The sequence below is a fragment of the Hippopotamus amphibius genome, chromosome 14 (assembly GCF_030028045.1).
Source record: "Hippopotamus amphibius kiboko isolate mHipAmp2 chromosome 14, mHipAmp2.hap2, whole genome shotgun sequence".
Taxonomy (NCBI): Eukaryota; Metazoa; Chordata; class Mammalia; order Artiodactyla; family Hippopotamidae; genus Hippopotamus; species Hippopotamus amphibius.
In genome coordinates this window covers 11,231,853-11,250,926 of record NC_080199.1, presented here as the reverse complement: position 1 = coordinate 11,250,926, position 19,074 = coordinate 11,231,853, and positions in this window count along the sequence as shown.

The following is a 19,074-nucleotide window of genomic DNA, read 5'->3' as shown; positions in this document are numbered from 1 at the left end:
CCACTGGACCCCTGGGGAATTCCCAGTGCTTAGACATATGAAAAATTCATCTTACAGCAAGGGGCTGGAATGTTATATAGATATGCCTAGATTTTGTTGAGCAACTTGTTTGAGATAGAAAATAAAAGGCATAATACACTACCCATTTGTCTGGTTGCTACTTATCATTGTGAAGAAACTTCCATCTCATTGAATGTTAAAAAGAATCATAGTTGAAACAAGAGATACCATGAATTGGTGACTGTTGTATCCGGGTGATGGGAATATGGAGGTTTTTTCTACTTTCTCCCAGTATATGTGTAATTTGAATTTTTTCCATAATAAAAAGTTTAGGAGAGAGAGGGAATCGAAGTATGCCTATTCCATAGAAGGGGGTCACCTGAACTTGGCAAGCGCTGAAAACAATTGAATAAATTACTTAACTTTCTGAGTCCCAGATTCTTCATCTGTAATATGGGATGAACGATACCTCTCTCATAGAATTGTGTCTTAGTAAGGGGTTCCAAGGAAAATACTCTTTTGTCTGCAAAACAAGTACCTGTTTATAATGGGAATTTTCCCCCTCTGGTTACTGAAGCAACTCTCAGAGTATCTGAGTTTAAATTAGCTCATAAGGGCAGAGCTCTCGTGATGGGAATACTGCTCTTAAAAGAAGGGTCTGCAGCTGTCTCACTCTCCACCTGCAGGTACCGAGCAAAGGCCTTGTGAGCGCAAAGGGAGAAGCCAGCTGTCTGCCAGTCAGAAAAGAGCCCTCACAAAAAACCGTCTCTGCCAGTACCTTGATCTTGGACTCCCAGCCTCCAGAACCGTGAGAAATAAGTGTCTGTTGTTTAAGCCCCCCAGCCTGTGGTATTTCGCTATAGCAGCCCAAGCTGACAAAGAAAATATGCTGCTGCTTATGAGTATATTTCTTCATCCACGCATGTGTGTTTGCTTACATCTTGTGCTTATGTCTATGTCTGTTTCTCCTTCTGGATGTGGTTTTTATCAGAATAGCCGGAAATACTTTAGGCATTTTTATAAACCAGAGGTAATGCTAGCACCTATCTCATAAGATTGTTGTGTTAGGTATCATCATTTTATATTTATCATTTATTGATTCCTAGATCTGAAGGAGTTTGAATTTATCTTATTTTAGACCATCATTCATAAAGGCAATTTTATGGTTAAGAGTGGATTTGAACTTCAACTTTACCCACCATCCATCTATCCACCCATCTATCTATCCAGAGCCTCAGTTTCCCCATCTGCAAATGCACATAATATCTTCCTAACAGGATAGGAGAAAGTAATCCATATAAACTGCTCCGTGCAATGCCTGGCACATAAACACACTCAGTGTCAGCCACTAGAAAGAGCATGGCGTTCTGTTGGAAATGATGGTGCTTGTAGATGTGAGTGTTGATGAGGCTGCCGTGTGCATGACTCTGTGGGCATCTTCAGAAGGCTCCTTTTCCTGGGGAGAAGAGGAGGATGGGCCACCCTGGGTTTGTATAGAAACCCCCCTCTCCCCACGACGAGATGGATGATCGTGGCTAACAGGTGTTGTCTTCCTCCACCGGGGGAACTGGGCTTGCCGTCGCTGGAGGGGGTCCCTAGGCTGCCTGTTCCCCTCCAGAACTCATTTGAACACTAATCATTCTGTGCACTATATGTAATGACAGACCCTCGCTGATCCTTTTTTGTACTTTTCAGCTGTGTTTCTTAACATTCTTGTTACCTGGAAGCAGGTGTCTGTGCTTATAAAGTAAGATGAACTAGACACACAAAAAATGCATTTACCAAAAAAAAGTAACTTATCAAGTTGAGGAAGGTACTTATTCTCTTGGAGCTTAAGTTTCCTCATGTATAAGATGAGACGGTTAGAAGATCAGCTGTGGCATTGTGTCTGCTTTTCTGGAGGGCACGTGGCACCCTCACTGGGGTTCCCTAACACCTGGTCCCTGTCCTGATTGTGTAGGGACAGGTATTTCCATGAATGTTGTTTAGAAGGGCAATGCTGACATTAACCGGCATCTCCAGGTTCAAGTCCCTTGCTACTTCTTCCTCTCTGTTCCCATCTCCACACCAAAGATCAGAGGGCTGCTGAGCTAGGCAGTACCTGATTGGCAGATATGGGGAAAAGGGAGAGGAAAATAAAGTGATAATAAACCTCTTACTGTACAAAAAAAACGAAAACAAAGAAAAAAGGTGTGATGGCCTCACCCTACTTCCATACTCTCCTGCAGGAACCTCTAGGCTGTGTGCTTTTTTGCTTATTAATACAAATAAAAGTGAAATCAGGAATGTAGCACTATTATGACAGCCAGTATGTGTGGAGTATTTACCAGGTGCTGGCCATTATAGTCAGTATAAGGGCTTTGCAAACATCATCTCATTCTCTCTTTCAGGATGATTTTTAATCAGGACTCCTGTCAGCTCGCGGGCACTGTTAGAGCTGTACCGGTTGTTAAAGTGTGGAAATACTGCGGTGCTGGTTGGTTACTGGGTGATGCCGGAGTCCACCAATGCTTGCCACCCACCCCACCTCCTGCTCTGGTCCAGGTAAGGCACTGTGGGGGGCATCTACCCACCAGCATCCTGCTGGGGCTGCTGACGGGAGGGAAATAGCGCAACCTGGCTTTGCAAGGCTGCGTTTTCCTGCCACCATCTGGCTCCCTGTGTAATTATGGGAGCTGCTTGTTGGAGCAGCCTCCGTGCTGTACAATACTGGTTATTCAATATTTTGAATGTCACTCTGCCTTTTTCTTTTTGCACCAACCACAGCAAGATTAAAGCAACCCAGCTCAAAGATCTTTTAAACAATCGCCCCAGAAATCAGGTGTTTTTCATTTTGCCCTGATGTCTTGGAGACCGTGTTCATATGTTCACATGGTTGTAATCCCAGCAAAGTTCATTTTTGTGTCTTGCTTCTTTTGTATACCACGATGTCATAAGCAGTTCCCCAAATTTAAACAGAGTTTTCAAAATTATTATTTGGATGATTTATCAGCTCTTACTTGGATTTAAGCCAGAGGACTGTGCTATACAAATTATGTGTGGTGGGTGTGGAAGGAAGAGAGAAAAGGAAAACAATACAATGTCCTCTCTCCCCACTTCCTGGGCTCTCCTGCATCCTGTAGATTTCCCCAACAAGTGTCAGATAGCTAGGCAAAGTGTGTAGCTCAAAGTTCTACTGGGCTGAATTCATAGCCCTGGAGAAGGCATTCCTGTAGAACTTCAGGAAGAGCTGTAATTGCAACTTTGCCAAGATACCTGGTTCTTTGGTTCCACGTTTGTTTTATGGCTCTCTTCTAGGAGAAGTCCAAACCCCATGATGCCTCAAAGCCTTTCCTAGGAATACTAAGACTACAACAAAAGTAGGGCAACTAGAACAAATGGTTACTTTTGAAAACAGTCTGTCCATTAAGTTCTAGAAAAAGATCACTAATTTCTCAGAAACATCACTTGATCTCAAAGTGACTAGCTTGTTTACTTACGAATATTTAAAAAAAAACAGGGTCATCCACCCCCATGCCTTGAATCAACAGTCTCTATAATTCCCCATGTCTTCTTTCAAATTGGAAAAATAATATAGAAAAATAAGAAAGGACTTGATAACACTAGGTATTCGACATATTTTCCTGTTGCTAAAGCTTAAAAAAAACTTTTTTTTTTTTTTTTGGTCTCAGTATTCTCTCGTGCTTAGCTTGCTGTAGACCATTTAGCAACAGGATTTACCAAATAGAGCAGTTTTTGCTTGATCTAATTTTAGGTAATTACCTCTCTTTTCAAAGCCTGTTTCCGTAGTATGTCTACTGATCCTGGTTTGTCACACAGCAATGTTTACCCCAGGATCCCCTGCTCGTAAAGCAACAGAAAGAACAGCTCAATTTCCTTCATCAAATATCAAGCATGAAATGTAAGTAAATGTGTAAAAGAAGGAATTCTACACCAGTCATAAAAATCTACCCACAAACAGGTGGAGAATGAAAAAACAAAGCCTGAACTAGAATGCCTGTCAATAAAAGATTTCATAAAACCAAGCAAACGCTAAAATTACTGACAGCTGGATATCTAATCTGAGTCATTACCTAAATAGGGCCCCCTTCTCGATGTTCACCGAATACTGGGTATTTTCATTCAAAACACTATGCCTTCCTGGGACTGGGTGTGCTAATACCTTAATAGAGTTAGTAGTCCCTGGAAACGAAGAAGGAAGTCAGCCAGCTCTTCAGTCTCATTTTTTGGAAAGAACTTTTTTCTTTTAGAGCCTCCATCTTTTTGTTTGAGCATGTTTTTAAAACACTTTGCCTCAAATAAAGATACACCTTTTCCAATATTCATTACAGGAGAGAGAGGGAAAATATTATTTCTGTAGGACCTCTTTGCCAAACACAGAGTAGGTGCCTTTTGGGTGTTTTCTCATGGAAACCACATGCTGAACACTGTCGCCCTGACTCTGACCAGGAACCATAAGAGTTTCCCTGCTTGTCACACACGAAAAAAGATTTTGTGAGGACCAAAATAACGAGGGTAGTTGGGGAGATTTCAAACTCCTAAGAGAAGTCACCTGTATGGGGTAGGGAGCTATCTTTTATTTTAGACATTTTTAACATTATGCTATACATTTTGTTGGAGGGATCGGTAGGGGTAGGCAGGACACCGAGGCTTGCAATGCAGGAAGCAATGTTTATTGTACTGCTACAGGCCCAGTGGATTCACATCCAAAGACTGAGCCCCCAACTAGAGAGTTCCTCCTTTTATAGACCAGTTCCCGCGCCTTTGGGAGCCTATAGCTAGGTTTATCTATGCAGAAGCAATGTACAGAAGCCAGAGTGCATACGTTAGTTTCTTTTTCTTTTCTTTTTTTCTTATCTTGTTGACCCAGAGGTTTGTGCTGCCCCTGGCAGGGTCCTGTGAAAGAGGCCACAAGTTGCTCATTCCCTGGGGCTTGCATTTTCTTATTTTTGCTTTGTCCTTCCCTGTTTTGTTATGAACCTGCCTCAATTTGAAGCAATTGGTTTTTCAATCATAACTTTTCCTTTACACATAAGCATGCCAAAAGGTATCTTTAAGTCTGTAACATATTATATTAAATATAACATTAGTATTATTCACTTCAAATTTAATGTTTCCGCTTGAACCTAATGAACAAAATGAAAAAAAAGCTGAAAATTCCCTTTTAAAATAAACTTTTTTTCTTTTTCATGTTTTTTAAATTGTTCAGAATGAATAAGTTGACTACGATCACAATTTTATTCTTTTAATTTATTTTTGATTGAAGTATAGTTGATTTACAATGTTTTAGTTTCAGGTATACAGCAAAGTGATTCAGAATATATATCAATATATATTCTTTTTCAGACTCTCTTCCCATACAGGTGATTACAAAATATTGAGTGGAGTTCCCCGTGCTATACAGTAGGTCCTTGTTGGTTATCTATTTTATATATAGTAGTGTGTGTATGTTACTCCCAAATTCCTAATTTATCCCTTCCCCCCCCCACCCCCGACATTTCCCCTTTGGTAACCATAAATTTGTTTTCTGTGTCTGTGAATCTGTTTCTTATCCTTATTGCTGCAAATGGCATTACACTGTTCTTCTTAATGGCTAATATTCCACTGTGTATATATATCACATCTTTATCCATTTATCTGTTGATGGACATTTAGGTTGCTTCCATGTCTTCGCTTTTGTGAATACTGCTACAATGAACAATGGGGTGCATGTATCTTTTCAAGTTATGGCTTTCTCTGGATATAGGCCCAGGAGTGGGACTGCTGGGTCATATGATAACTCCATTTTTAGTTTTTTAAGGAACTTCCATACTGTTCTCCATGGTGGCTGTACCCTCCCACCAACAGTGTAGGAGGGTTCCTTTTTCTCTACACCCTCTCCAGCATTTATTGTTTGTAGATTTTTTAATGATGGCTATCCTGACCGGTGTGAAGTGTTACCTCATTGTAGTTTTGATCTGCATTTCTCTAATAATTAGCAACTGTTGAGCATCTTTTCATATGCCTATTGGCCAAATGCATGTCTTCTTTGGATAAATGTCTGTTTAGATCTGCCCATTGATTGTGTTGTTTATTTTTTGATATTGAGCTGTATGAGCTTCAATAGATAATTTTTAGAGCAGTTTTTGGTTTGTAGAAAAAATTAGCAGAAAATACAGTCCCCGTATAGCCCCCGCTTCACCATACATCTTTTCCCTGTTGTTAACCTCCTGCATTCATGTGGTATACTTGTTACAATGGATGAGCTTATGTTGATACATTATTATTAACTAAAGCCTATAGTTTACATTAGAGTTCACTCTTGCTGGGTTTCAACAAAGTGTAATGACATGTATCCACCATGACAGTATTATACAGAATAATTCCACTGCCCCCAAGTCCCCTGCGCTCCACCAAACTTCTAGTAACCACTGACAATAATTCTCTCCAAATTCTACCCAGGCTCCTCTGAGCCTTCTTCTCCACTAGGCCTCAACCTTGGCCCATAAAGACTTGAATAAATATTAGCATATTTTCTAACATCTCAAGTTGTATCCCTAGGATGACCCTACCCCTCCTTAAAGTGCCTGCCTGAGAAAACTCAAGGCTGTCCAAAAAAGTGACTGTTTCAGCCAACACCTACAGATATCGGCCCTCTTCTCCCAGCCTCTGTGGGAGGGGAGGAGCCTAACTTAGGAAACCTAGTTGGTTTCACATGGACCCAGCCCATTTCCTGCTTTTTGTAATTTTTCGCTTCCCAGACTCTTCTCACCATCCCTGTTCCACCCCCCACCCCACCTACCATTCTCCCTTTAAACACCCAGTCACTTCTGCAAGGATCAAGGTTGAATTCAGTCCACGCTGGATTCTTTTCCCTTTTGCAGCTGACCAAAATCCTTATCACTTGAACTAGCATCAGGCTTTGTTTATCTTTCACATCACTGATGTTTTTACTATCTCCATAGTTTTGCCATTTCCACGGTGCCATATAGTTGGAATACACAGTATGCAACCTTTCCAGACTGGCTTCTTTCACTTAGCAATACACATTTGAGATTCCTCCATGTCCTTTCATGGCCTGACAGCTCATTTTGTTTTAGAACCAAATGATATTCCATTGTCTGAATGGACCACAGTTTGTTTATCCTTTCACCTGTTGTAGGATATTTTGGCTGCTTTCAAGTTTTGACAACTGTGACTGAAGCCGCTGTAAACATTTTGTGTGCAGGTTTTTGTGTGGACATAAGTTTTCTGGAAATGTAGTGTTTGTTTTTCTCTGTTACCTGACACATGATCTCAAGTCACCAGAACACTTCAGAATAAGTAAGATTAAAATGTGGTAAACCTGAATGAGCCAGAGAATTTTACATGTACAGTGCTCAATTAACCAAGATATTTTCCTCTGCATTTGACTTTAAGTAGAAAGCACAAATATATAAGAAAACAATTGTTATAAACTGGCTTTATAAAATTCATTAATGTGATGGGCTTTCCTGCTACACTGTGCAATTTTCAGATATTTTAGAATGGCTGCCTTGCCTCCATATATCCCTACTAAAGAGCTCCCTGTATATAGGATTCCATGCTTGGTACTATGTGGTTTCACAGCATACCATAACCATGGCCATATCGATTAGATGATTATTAGGGGCCTGGTCCAATGGCAGGAAGCAGTGTGGGAGATGGTCCTTTGTGAGAACTGTACCCACCAGGGACAAGGTAATAGGTGTCTTTTGTTTATTCTACCAAGAACAATACCCTCCTTCTTTTGAGAAACAGTCCTTCTGACCATGTGACACATATCTGGAAAGAACTGTGACCACAGCAGTTAGTCGAGGGGTGGGCTTTGAAACCACATTGGACCAACACAGCCCTTATCCTGAAATGTTTTAATTTGGGGCTGGAGAATCTATGATTCACCTCTTCTCTGATGATGGAAATGTGGATCTCTGGAGCTGTCAGTCCTCACATCTCCTGCCTTGTGGATGTAACCTGTAATGAAAGAGAAGTAAATGAAGCTGTTACATAGAAGTAAAGATGAGAGGTGGTCAAGGTGGTCCTCCAGGCTGTGGTTCCCACTGTTCCTGAGCCCCTGTCCTTCTTGAAGAGCTGAAATAATATCCCCTTTTAACTTAAACTATTTTGATCTGGATTTGTGTTCTCAGTTGAAATGTGTCCACATAAAATCCATGCTTTGAAGCCCTAAGCTCCAGGACCTCAGAATGTGACCTTATTTGGAAATAAGATCATTGCCGCTGTAATTAGTTAAGATGAGGTCATTAGGGTGGGCCCTAATCCAGTAGGACTGGTGTCCTTATAAAAGGAGGAAATTCAGTCACAGACATACAGATAGAAAGTATGCCATGTGAACATGAAGACGGCCATCTACAAGACAAGGTGTGAGGCCTGGAAAAGATCCTTCCCTGGCAGCCCTCAGAAGGAACCACCCTTGACAATACCTTGACCTCAGATTTCTAGTCTCCAGAACTATTATTGTAGTACTTTGCTATGGCAGCGCTAGAAAATGACGCAGCTTATTACATGCAACAGAGAACTCTGACTACCACAAGGCCCTCTGCTGGACAGTGATGGCCAAATCAGTTCAGTCTTCTCAGGGAGCTAGGGTGACAAGGCTCAGTGAGTTGACTGAGCAGTAGTGACAGGAACACTGGATGAGGAGACGCTGATGGTTGAGTATCCACGGGGTCAGGGCCCTAACGTAGGGGAAAACAGACTGTCAGCTTCTGTGTCTTCCGAGATCATATCAGATGATTTTCATACAGTTTTGGTTTCCTGTAAAGCCTACTCACCTTGATATTGAGACATTTCCCATCCTAATCGTGCATTTCCTAGGACCTGAGCTATTTTGTTTCTGTTTGTTTTTTTGGCTGTGCTGGGTCTTTTTTTTTTTTTTTTTTTTTTTTTTTTGGCTGCGTTGGGTCTTCGTTGCTGTGCACAGGTTTTCTCTAGTTGCAGTGGGCAGGGGCTACTCTTCGTTGCGGTTGCGCTGGGTCTTAGATGTGGCACACGGGATCTTCATTGCAGCTTGTGGACTCTTAGTTGCAGCATGCCTCGACAGAGGTAGGGGATAGATGGGCCCCGGGGCTGGACAACTGGTGTTGGTCAAGCAGAGTAAAACTGAAGCTTTGTTCTCACCCAGACACTGGGTTAGACAAAGCTAGTGGCAGAAGCTGAGCTCTGCTGAAGTAAAGAGATAAGATGACCACTCCTGAGGTCAAGGAATACTTCCCTGTATGCATATCCGCAGGAAGGCTCCTTAGGGGTCAAAAAGGGAGGGGGAGCCACCCCATAAGTGTGGACCTGCACCGATAGGACTCTGTGGTGGGATCCATCTTAGCAAAAAGTTGCGCGCGGATGTGGGAGAGGGTCCTGGGACCAGCCAGCTGTGAAGAAAGAAACGAGATAATTGGCCAAAGATAAGCAAAGACCTGGAAGAACTGTCCTATATGAGTGATTTCAACCACCTCTTCACTGCGCACCTCATTCAGGATGCCCACACTCCTCCAGGTGTGCATTTCTGCCCAGCTTCTGTCTTAAATAAACTGCTTCTCTGTGTACTCTCCCATAAGTTGTGCTGTGTCTTTAATAATAAACTTTGTACCTGTTTTCACAGTTTTTGCCACCTTGAAACATTCTCGCTTTCAAACAGGGGAAAGAGCTAGGGCCATGTTCCCTTTAGTCTCTAGCCTCTGGTGATCTAGTGGCTAGGATTCCTGGTTTTTCATCCAGGCTACCAAGGTTCAATTCCTAGGCAGAAAACTAAGATCTCTCTTCAGGAGCTCTCACAGCTGTCTCGCCTAGATCACTACCAAGGATTGAACCCGGACCCCCTGCATTGGGAGCATGGAGTCTTACCCACTGAACCACCAGGGAAGTCCCACTTGAGCTACTTTGAATGTGCCCCTGTTCATTGCAACCTGAAAGATCTTGAATATGCAAAATGAACAATATTTATGCCAGCACAACTAGCAAGAAAATATTAATCTTTGCATAAATTGCCTTCACTTTATTACTAAAGAGAACCATGCAAAGAACCTGAAAGAATAAATGAACTAAATGAATAAATACATTAGAAAATTTTCTCTAAAAACAGTTGGTTTTCTTCAAATATAGAATGACTCATCACCATTCTTTGAACTGTATTTTCTGAGAGACACTGAGTATATATATGCAATTTTAGTAATGTCTTTAACAATATCTTAAAGTTTAATAAAAGGGAAAATATAATTGTGTATATAAAAATAGGATCATGTTAATTATTCCATTACTTTTTTTCTTATTAAACATGTCAGATTGTACCTAGAATAAAAATAATAGAATTTAAGGGCATCATCAAGGAGTCAATTTTCTTACTTGGAAATTCTGAATACTTACAAGTGGGATGTATTTAATAGCTATGGTATTTTATTTTAGTGACTTGTTCTCTCCCTGGTGGAATATTCACCCCTGTTCCTTCTGTGAACTTCTGCTGCTTTTAGCTTAACACAGTACCTCATCCTCCTGCACTGAATCACTGACTATAATTTCCTAATGAAAGGTCATTGTATTTTCTGTCACGGTCCCTTTGAAATAGTCTCATTCTTGATTCTCTTGAAAAATAATTCCTTCATGATGGAAAGAAAGAAGAAGGGAAAGAAAGGAGGAAGGGAGGGAAGGAGGGAGGGAAAGAAGGAGAAGAGAAAGAAGCCTCTTGCTGCCCTTCTGCTGTTAGCATCTTTGAACCAGTTCAGAAGCAGCTTCGCAAAATGCCAAAGTGACTCAACTCTTCAGCTTTTTCGTAAGATTGATTCTTTAATTCAGTCTCTTCGGTGGGCGTTATTAACATCATATACCATACCTCCTATGGTGTTCCTCTGAGCAGACCTCAGGCTATTCTTTGCTATGCTGCACCACTACAACTCTCTCTGTTCCCAAGTCTGAATCTCTGATCTTGGTGGTTCTGGTTCTTGTCCTACCCGGGCTGAATCCTCCATGCCCCTCAGTCACACTTAACCTACACTCACCAGCCCAGTTAGCAAGTCCTCTAAAAACTTGCCCAGCTAATGCTGTCACAACCTCCCCTCTGTTCCCTCCTCATTTTGCACTTCTTTATGGAATTTGTCACACTGAATCATCGTCATGGCTTCTTCACTAAACAGTGAGCTCCTCAAGGACAAGAACCTTTGAAATCTCCCCTCAGTGGGGAATCAGTGAAAGCCCTTTCTTTTCACTTTCTACCAGTAAAATGCTGCCACCTTCCTCTCAGGCTGACACACAGATCCAATAAAGTTCTTTCTCAAAGGTCTCACCTGCCTCTCATGGTCTTTGCAAATCTAGGTGGTGCATTCCCTATTACCTGAGCTACTTTGAATGTGGCCCTGTTCCTTGCGACCTGAAAGATCTTGAATCTGCAAAATGAACACTATTTATGCCAATGCAACTAGCCAGAAAATATGGTCGTGGACGGTTCTAAACCTGTCCCCTACCCCTCGTCCCAAGATTGCCTTCCTCCCTCCACGGGCTGTCCAGCATGTGTGTCCACCCTTCCAGATCTCGTTTCTTTCCTTCAGTCATGTGGTCACCCTTTGTTCTGGTTCTTCTTCCACTTCACATTCACTCAGCAGTGAGAACAGAAATAATCCAATCTGAGAACTGTTGGACCAATAGACCATCAAACCCCATGTCTCCAAGGTTCCTTCCCCAACTATGAAGTTCCCTTTCCTATTCAGAGCTACTCAAATCCCAATTGCATCTTCAGGTGCTGTGTTTGCTTCCAGACTTCCATAGTTAAGGACAGAATGTGAGACCCTCACGTCTCTTAAATTCTCCTGTCCTTCACTCCTTCAGAGCAACTCTCTTATAAAATGACAAAATAGTGAATGTATCCATCTTTCTCCACCCCCCCAAAAGGATTCTAGGACTTAAATTACTTTAAATTACATAGATAATATAAGTTGTAAAAACTTCGATAGTTATAGACAAATTTAAAGCCCCCCCCACCCCCAATCTTTACTATTGTTACTTTCTGATCATTTTCTATGCATGTACCTATAGATTTGAGTAGCTGCGGAAATATACAGAAGTTTTGGTTCTGGTTTGAGTTCTAGAACTATTAATGGGAGTCAAAACCGAGCCCCTAAGAAGTCATAACCTGCCTGTCCTAGCCTTTTGTAATATCCTCGCCCTGCGTGGTATAGCTCTCAAGAGAGCCCATTGCTCAAGGTCAAACTGTCAAACAGAGGCATAATGCCTCATAACAGCTGTGGATTTTTGAGAAACAGCTTGGCCTGTGGGATGCCTGTGGCCTCACTTCCTGCTGGTGGCCATGGCAGGAACAGATGAGGGAGGCTGGGACCCCTCAAGGAGTGGTTAGAGTGTGGATTGCCACAGCCAGTAGGGGTCTGCTGCTCAGTCTGTGGTCGGAATTTCTGGCTTTGGTCCTGGATGCGGCAAATAATGTGTAAGGAGGCCTCATGCACTTGGTTTAAATTCTCTCTCTAGATTTTTGGATAAAGCTATTTAAAAACTTCACTTAGCATAACTTTGATTACTTTGGTAGAGCAAAATCAAATAAGCCAAATGCTGTTGGAATGCCTGGCAGCGTCCTAATGCTTAATTCTTGATGAGAGTTCTGATCTATTTGTAAGACCCGCTAGCATGATGTGAAAGGGAAACAAATACAGTACTTAGTCTAGGGTCGCATCATCATGCCAACATTTTTCCGTTTCAGAAGGAGTTCTGGCTGCATACCACAATGTGGAAGCTGTTGGTTAATGGATGCTAATGGCAAACCAAATGTGCAGCAGAGGCCACGATACTGCACTGTGGCCCAGGACAGAGCACAAGATTTATGGGAAGACGATAGCACTGCCAGTTCTTCCCTAAGTAAAAGAAGCATCTTATCTAAAAGGTATTTTTCCAATAGCACGGTGAAACTTCTTTGCCCCTAAAAGGCTGAACCAATATGAAATAATGGCAGGTATCACTCGAGTTTTCCTATAAAAAAAAATCTGTCTACATATATATGTAAATATATCTAATATGTATGTTTAAATATGTATAACCTGTCTATACAAAATCTCTTTACAAAGGAAACACATGTTCATTATTTTTAAAACTGGAAATGCTACAGAATCAAGAGGGAGGAAATCATGACTGCATAGAAATAACCCACTATAAGAATTTTCATGTGTGTCCTTCATTCTTTTTTTCTGCTTATATATTTTTTCCATTTATTTATTTACTTATTTAATTTTTATTGGAGTGTAGTTGATTTACAATGTTGTGTTAGTTTCAGGTGTACAGCAAAGTGAATCAGTTATACATACACATATATCCCCTCTTTTTTATTTTTTTATTTTTATTTTTCCCCTCTTTTTTAGATTCTTTTCCCATATAGGTTGTTACAGAGTATTGAGTAGAGTTCCCTGTGCTATACAGTAGGTTCTTATTAGTCATCTATGTTATATATAGTAGTGTGTATATGTCAATCCCATTCTTCCAATTTACCCCCCCTCCCCCGCTTGGGAACCATAGGTTTCTTTTCTATGTCTGTGACTCTATCTCTGTTTTGTAAAAAAGTTCATTTGTACCATTTTTTTTTTAGACTCCACGTATAAGCAATTATTTTCCCATTCTTAAACACTTATTATTTTTTTGGTATCAGGCTTCTAAAATGTGTAAACAAGTGGTTATTGGTAGTTGTGGTGGTTTAACAAGATTCAACAGTGAAGTTCATCCCACATGGGTATTATGTTCCAAAGTTAGTGCTCAGGAAAAACATGACCATGCTGTGACTCCACGGAAATGTTTTGATACAGTTACCCTTCAATCCAGGCTTCCCAACTCCCTCAGTCCACATTGTATTTTCAATAAACATTCTAACCCCAAGTTACTCAAATGTTTTTCTTCTGGGGGAACTTGTATATTTTGGGTGGTTCAGCAGCTACTTAAGAGTAATCATGGTGACAGGCCTCACATGGCTTGTTGGGCAATCATGTCCTGTTCATGCACCCTTTCTTTTTATTTTTCCTTCTAGACATTTTTCTAAAAACTTTGCCCAATATTTTATTTTAGGGAAATATACCTAGTGATACTCAGAAGTTTCACATCAATCATTAGTCAGGAGTCCAAAGCAAAATAAACAAAATGATGTATTTATTTCTCTCAAACACAATTTACAAATGACATTCAAATCTTTTATCCCTAGCATATTTAAATCATTCCAATGAAATAAAAAATGTGAAATCCTTGCCAAAGTTCATTTGAATAGGATTTGGCCTATAGTAAAAGACATTGTCATATTGTCTTGTGTTCTCTTCAATATATTTATATCTATATCTATAATATACATATAATATATATTCAACATATTTGCATTAGTACATGCATAAAAATGTTTACTCAGGTTGTTTCACATATTAGATATATTGCTTTCGTTGGTTAATACTTCTAAATATGCTGAACTTCTTTAATGCCAATTTCCAAATCCAGCATGGTATAAAAGAATTACATGGCTCTTCTCATATTGCTATGGTTTCTGGAAAATCTTGTTCACTTTTGAAGAGATTGGCAAGTCAAGGAGCAACTCAAATATTTACAAATAAATACATATTTACAAATAAATACATATACATGTAAACACATAAAATATGTATGTACACATATATACATACACACAAACATACATGTATATATACATATGTAACTTTTTATCATGGAAAGTTTGAAATGCATAAAATAGAGAGAAGGGTACCCTCCTGTGCCCAACACCCAACTTCAATGATTGCCAACTTTTTCACAGTAATATTATTCACAATAATACCTTCCAATTTTAGTATATGCACTGCTGAAACGAGCACACAATGATATCCTTAATAAGCTTTTTTTAACGTATAACATACATACAGAGATGTGCACAGATCATAAGTGCCCAACTCTATGAACTATTACAAGGTGCCTGCACCCAGGTAACCACCACCCAGATGAAGCTATAGAATGTTACCTGCACTGCAGCAGCCCTACCACGTGCCCTCCTAATTGCTACCTCTTCATAGCTCCCAAAAGGTAATCACTACCCTGACTTCTAATATCATAGATTAGTTTTGCCTGTTTTAGAACTTTATATAAATGGAATCATACAAGTATTCTCATTGTCTTTTTTTTACTTAAAATATTTCTGAGATTAATACATATTGTTGTGTTTAACAGTGATTTGTCTTCATTGTTGTGTAGTATTCTATAGTAGAACTATACTACAATGTGTTTATCCATTCTACTGTAGGTGGACATTAAGGTTCTATCTTAGTGAACACATCTTTTGGTGAATGTAAGTAGGCATTTAGATCTAGGAGTGAAATTTCTGGGCTATAGAATATGTGTGCAAAACAATTTTCCATCAGTTTGCACACCCACTGGCAGCAGATGAACATTTCAGTTGTTCCACAGCCCTGTCAACACTTGGTATTGTCGGCTTTTAAATTTTAGCTCTTCTGTCGTGTGTATGTGTGTGTGTGTGTGTATGTGTAGCTGTATCTCATTGATCTTTTTTTTTAATTAATTTATTTATTTATTTGTCTCTGTTGGATCTTTGTTGCTGCATGAGGGCTTTTTCTAGTTGTGGCAAGCAGGGGCTACTCTTCCTCGCAGTGAGTGGGCTTCTCATTGTGGAGGCTTCTTTTGTTGAGGAGCATGGGCTCTAGGTTTGTAGACTTCAGTAGTTGCAGCATGTGGGCTCAGTAGCTGCAGTGCATGGGCTTTGTAGCTTCTCAGCATGTGGGATCTTCCTGGACAAGGCATCAAACCTGTGTCCCCTGCATTGGCAGGTGGGTTCTTAACCACTGTGCCACCAGGGAAGTCCCTCATTGAAGTTCTTTTTATATATATAAATTTATTATTTATTTATTTATTTATTGGCTGTGTTGGGTCTTTGTTGCTGCATGTGGGCTTTCTCTAGTTGCGGCGAGCAGGGGCTACTCTGTTGTGGTGCTTGGGCTCCTCATTGCCGTGGCTTCTCTTGTTGTGGAGCATGGGCTCTAGGTGCATGGGCTTCAGTAGTTGCAGCACATGGGCTCCACAGTTGTGGCTCACGGGCTTAGTTGCTCCCCGGCATGTGGGATCTTCCTGGAGCAGGGATCGAACCCATGTCCCCTGCATTGGCAGGCGGATTCTTAACCACTGTGCCACCTAGGAAGCCCCTCATTCAAGTTTTAATTTGCAATTTCTTCATGATTAATAAGGCTGAACATGGTTTCATTTTTGATGACCATTGGCTACCTACTCTGATGTATCTGTTCTCTTGCCCATTTTTCTACTTAGTTGCCTTTTATAAGAGTTTATAAGAGTTCTTGTATACTGGATAGGAAACTTTTGCTGGTTATATGCACAGCAAATATTGCTAAATTGCATTTAAAAGATGCAGGATCATGAAAGAAAGCAAACAAATAGAGTAATATTGCTCACTTGCCTCACTTATGAGTTGAAGGTGAACTACTTAAAAATCCATAAAAATTATCACAATCTGAGTTTGAGGTTGGGGTTTACCCAGCGGCCTAATATTTTCTGCAGAAATTTCAGGAAAAAGGTAAATATATCTAATGATACAAAGGAGTGAATGGATGGCTAGTTTATCCAGACAACGTGCCCACTAGATGGCATTATCTTGGTGAAAAAGTGCAAAGCAGCCCCTGACAGGAGGAGCTGGCCTGGTAATCACATCTAGGCCTTGTTGAGTATAAGCAATTTCACAGAACATGAACATCAGCAAGGCCACTCTGACCGTGATCGAGACAAAACAGGAGCCCTCTGTAATTATGCCTACACAACAGGCAAAACCCTGAACATTGTCCAAACCACAAAATGACCAAACATCCCCCTACTCTGGTTAAGAATAGTGCCTGCTGTTTCTTTACCAATTATATAGGTTTAACCTCAGTCTAGTCTGCCCTCCTTCTAGATAAAACTTATATAAAGATACCCATTCTTAAGAATGACCCCTGCTTCCTGGCACCATCCAACCCAGAGCAAAGCTCCACTTCTTTAAACACTCCCCCAAATCATCCAGCACAAGCCCAGAAACCTATAATGAGTCTCTCTTGGTTAAAGGGCATTGACATTGGGGAATCCAGGATAATCCAACAGCCTGAGACTACATACTTGTTAGGACACTAAAAACAGACCTATCTCTAGGGTGAATTTACATTAGCCACAGACACTGAAATGAGGGATAAATAAAATGATTAATTAATAATTTTAAAGAAACCCAGAGGAGTCAGAAAAGGCACATTTATAGAGACCAAAAGTAGATTAGTGGTCCCTGGAGCTGTATGTGGAAAGAGGGATTAAATGTTAAAGACCCTCTTATTTGAGGTGATGGTCTAACCTGTATTATGGCGATGGCTGCATAACTCAGTAAATTTGCTAAATCTCATTGAATTGTATACTTAAAGTGAGTGAATCGCATGGTACATGTATTATACCTCAATATAGTTGTTAAAACAACAATAATTCCAGAGGAGACCAGCTACATGAATCCAGCAAACATTCCCTCTCTCTAAGCAAACTACATGATAAATACATTGTAAGAAAGTTGTTTGGGACATAAATTCAGAGCAAGTCGAATTAGCTATATGATTAAAATACCTCCATTTACATCACAGAGCTATAACCACTGCAGATATGGAGTCTTTATACTTTAGTGTTTCCCTCTGTGGCTTTCATTTTCCCAAGTTCTCTTGGCCAAATAATCCCTCTTCAGGTTACAACTACTACTTTTAGCCTACAAATCAAGTCATGTTGTTCTGGGAAATATTTTTCAACTTAAAACTTAAGCTATGGTGTACACCCATAAAAGGATTAAAAAAAAAACCAAAAACAAAAAACTTAAGCTATCTTGGCTCTTAAGTACCATGAGTTGTGTTTACAGCCTCAGGGCCAATTTGTGTTATTTATTTATTTATTTATTTATTTATTTATTTATTTATTTATTTTTAAGCTCTTTATTGGAATATAATTGCTTTACACTGCTGTGCCATTTTTTGCTGTACACCAAAGTGAATCAGCTCTATTTATACGTATACCCCCATATCTCCTCCCTCCCACAACTCCTTCCCAAGCTCCCTATCCCAGCCCTCTAAGTCATCACCCACCATCGACTTGATCTCCGTACGTTATGTAGCAGCTTCCCACTAGCTATTTTACATTTGATAGTGTATATATGTCAATGCTACTCTCTCACTTCATCCCTGCTTGCTTCACCACCCTTCCCCCCGCCCCCTGTGTCCTCAAGTCCGTTCTCTACATCTGCATCTTTATTCTTGCCCTGTCACTGGGTTCATCAGTACCATTTTTTTAGATTCCATATATATGAGTTAGCATACAGTATCTGTTTTTCTCTTTCTGGCTTACTTCGCTCTGTATGACAGACTCTAGGTCCATCCACCTCATGACAAATAACTCAATTTCATTCCTTCTTGTGGCTGAGTAATATTCCATTGTATATATGTGCCACATCTTCTTTGTCCATTCATCTGTTGATGGGCATTTAGGTTGCTTCCACGTCCTGGCTATTGTAAACAGTGCTGCAATGAACATTGTGGTACATGCTTCTTTTTGGATTATGGTTTTCTCTGTGTATATGCCTGGTAGTGGGATTGCTGCAACATATAGTAGTTCCATTTTTAGTTTTTTAAGGAAACTCCATACTGTTTTCCATAGTGGCTGTACCAATTTACATTCCCACCAGCAGTGCAGGAGGGTTCCCTTTTCTCCGCATCCTCTCCAGCATTTATTGTTTCTAGATTTTTTGATGATGACCATTCTGACTGGTGTGAGGTGGTACCTCATTGTGGCTTTGACTGGCATTTCTCTAATGATTAGTGATGTTGAGCATCTTTTCACGTGTTTGTTAGCCATCTGCATGTCTTCTTTGGAGAAATGCCTATTTAGGTCTTCTGCCCATTTGTGGATTGGGTTATTTGCTTTTTTGGTATTAAGCTGCATGAGCTGCTTATATATTTTGGAGATTAATCCTTTGTCCGTTGCTTCATTGGCAAGTATTTTCTCCCATTCTGAGGGCTGTCTTTTTGTCTTATTTAT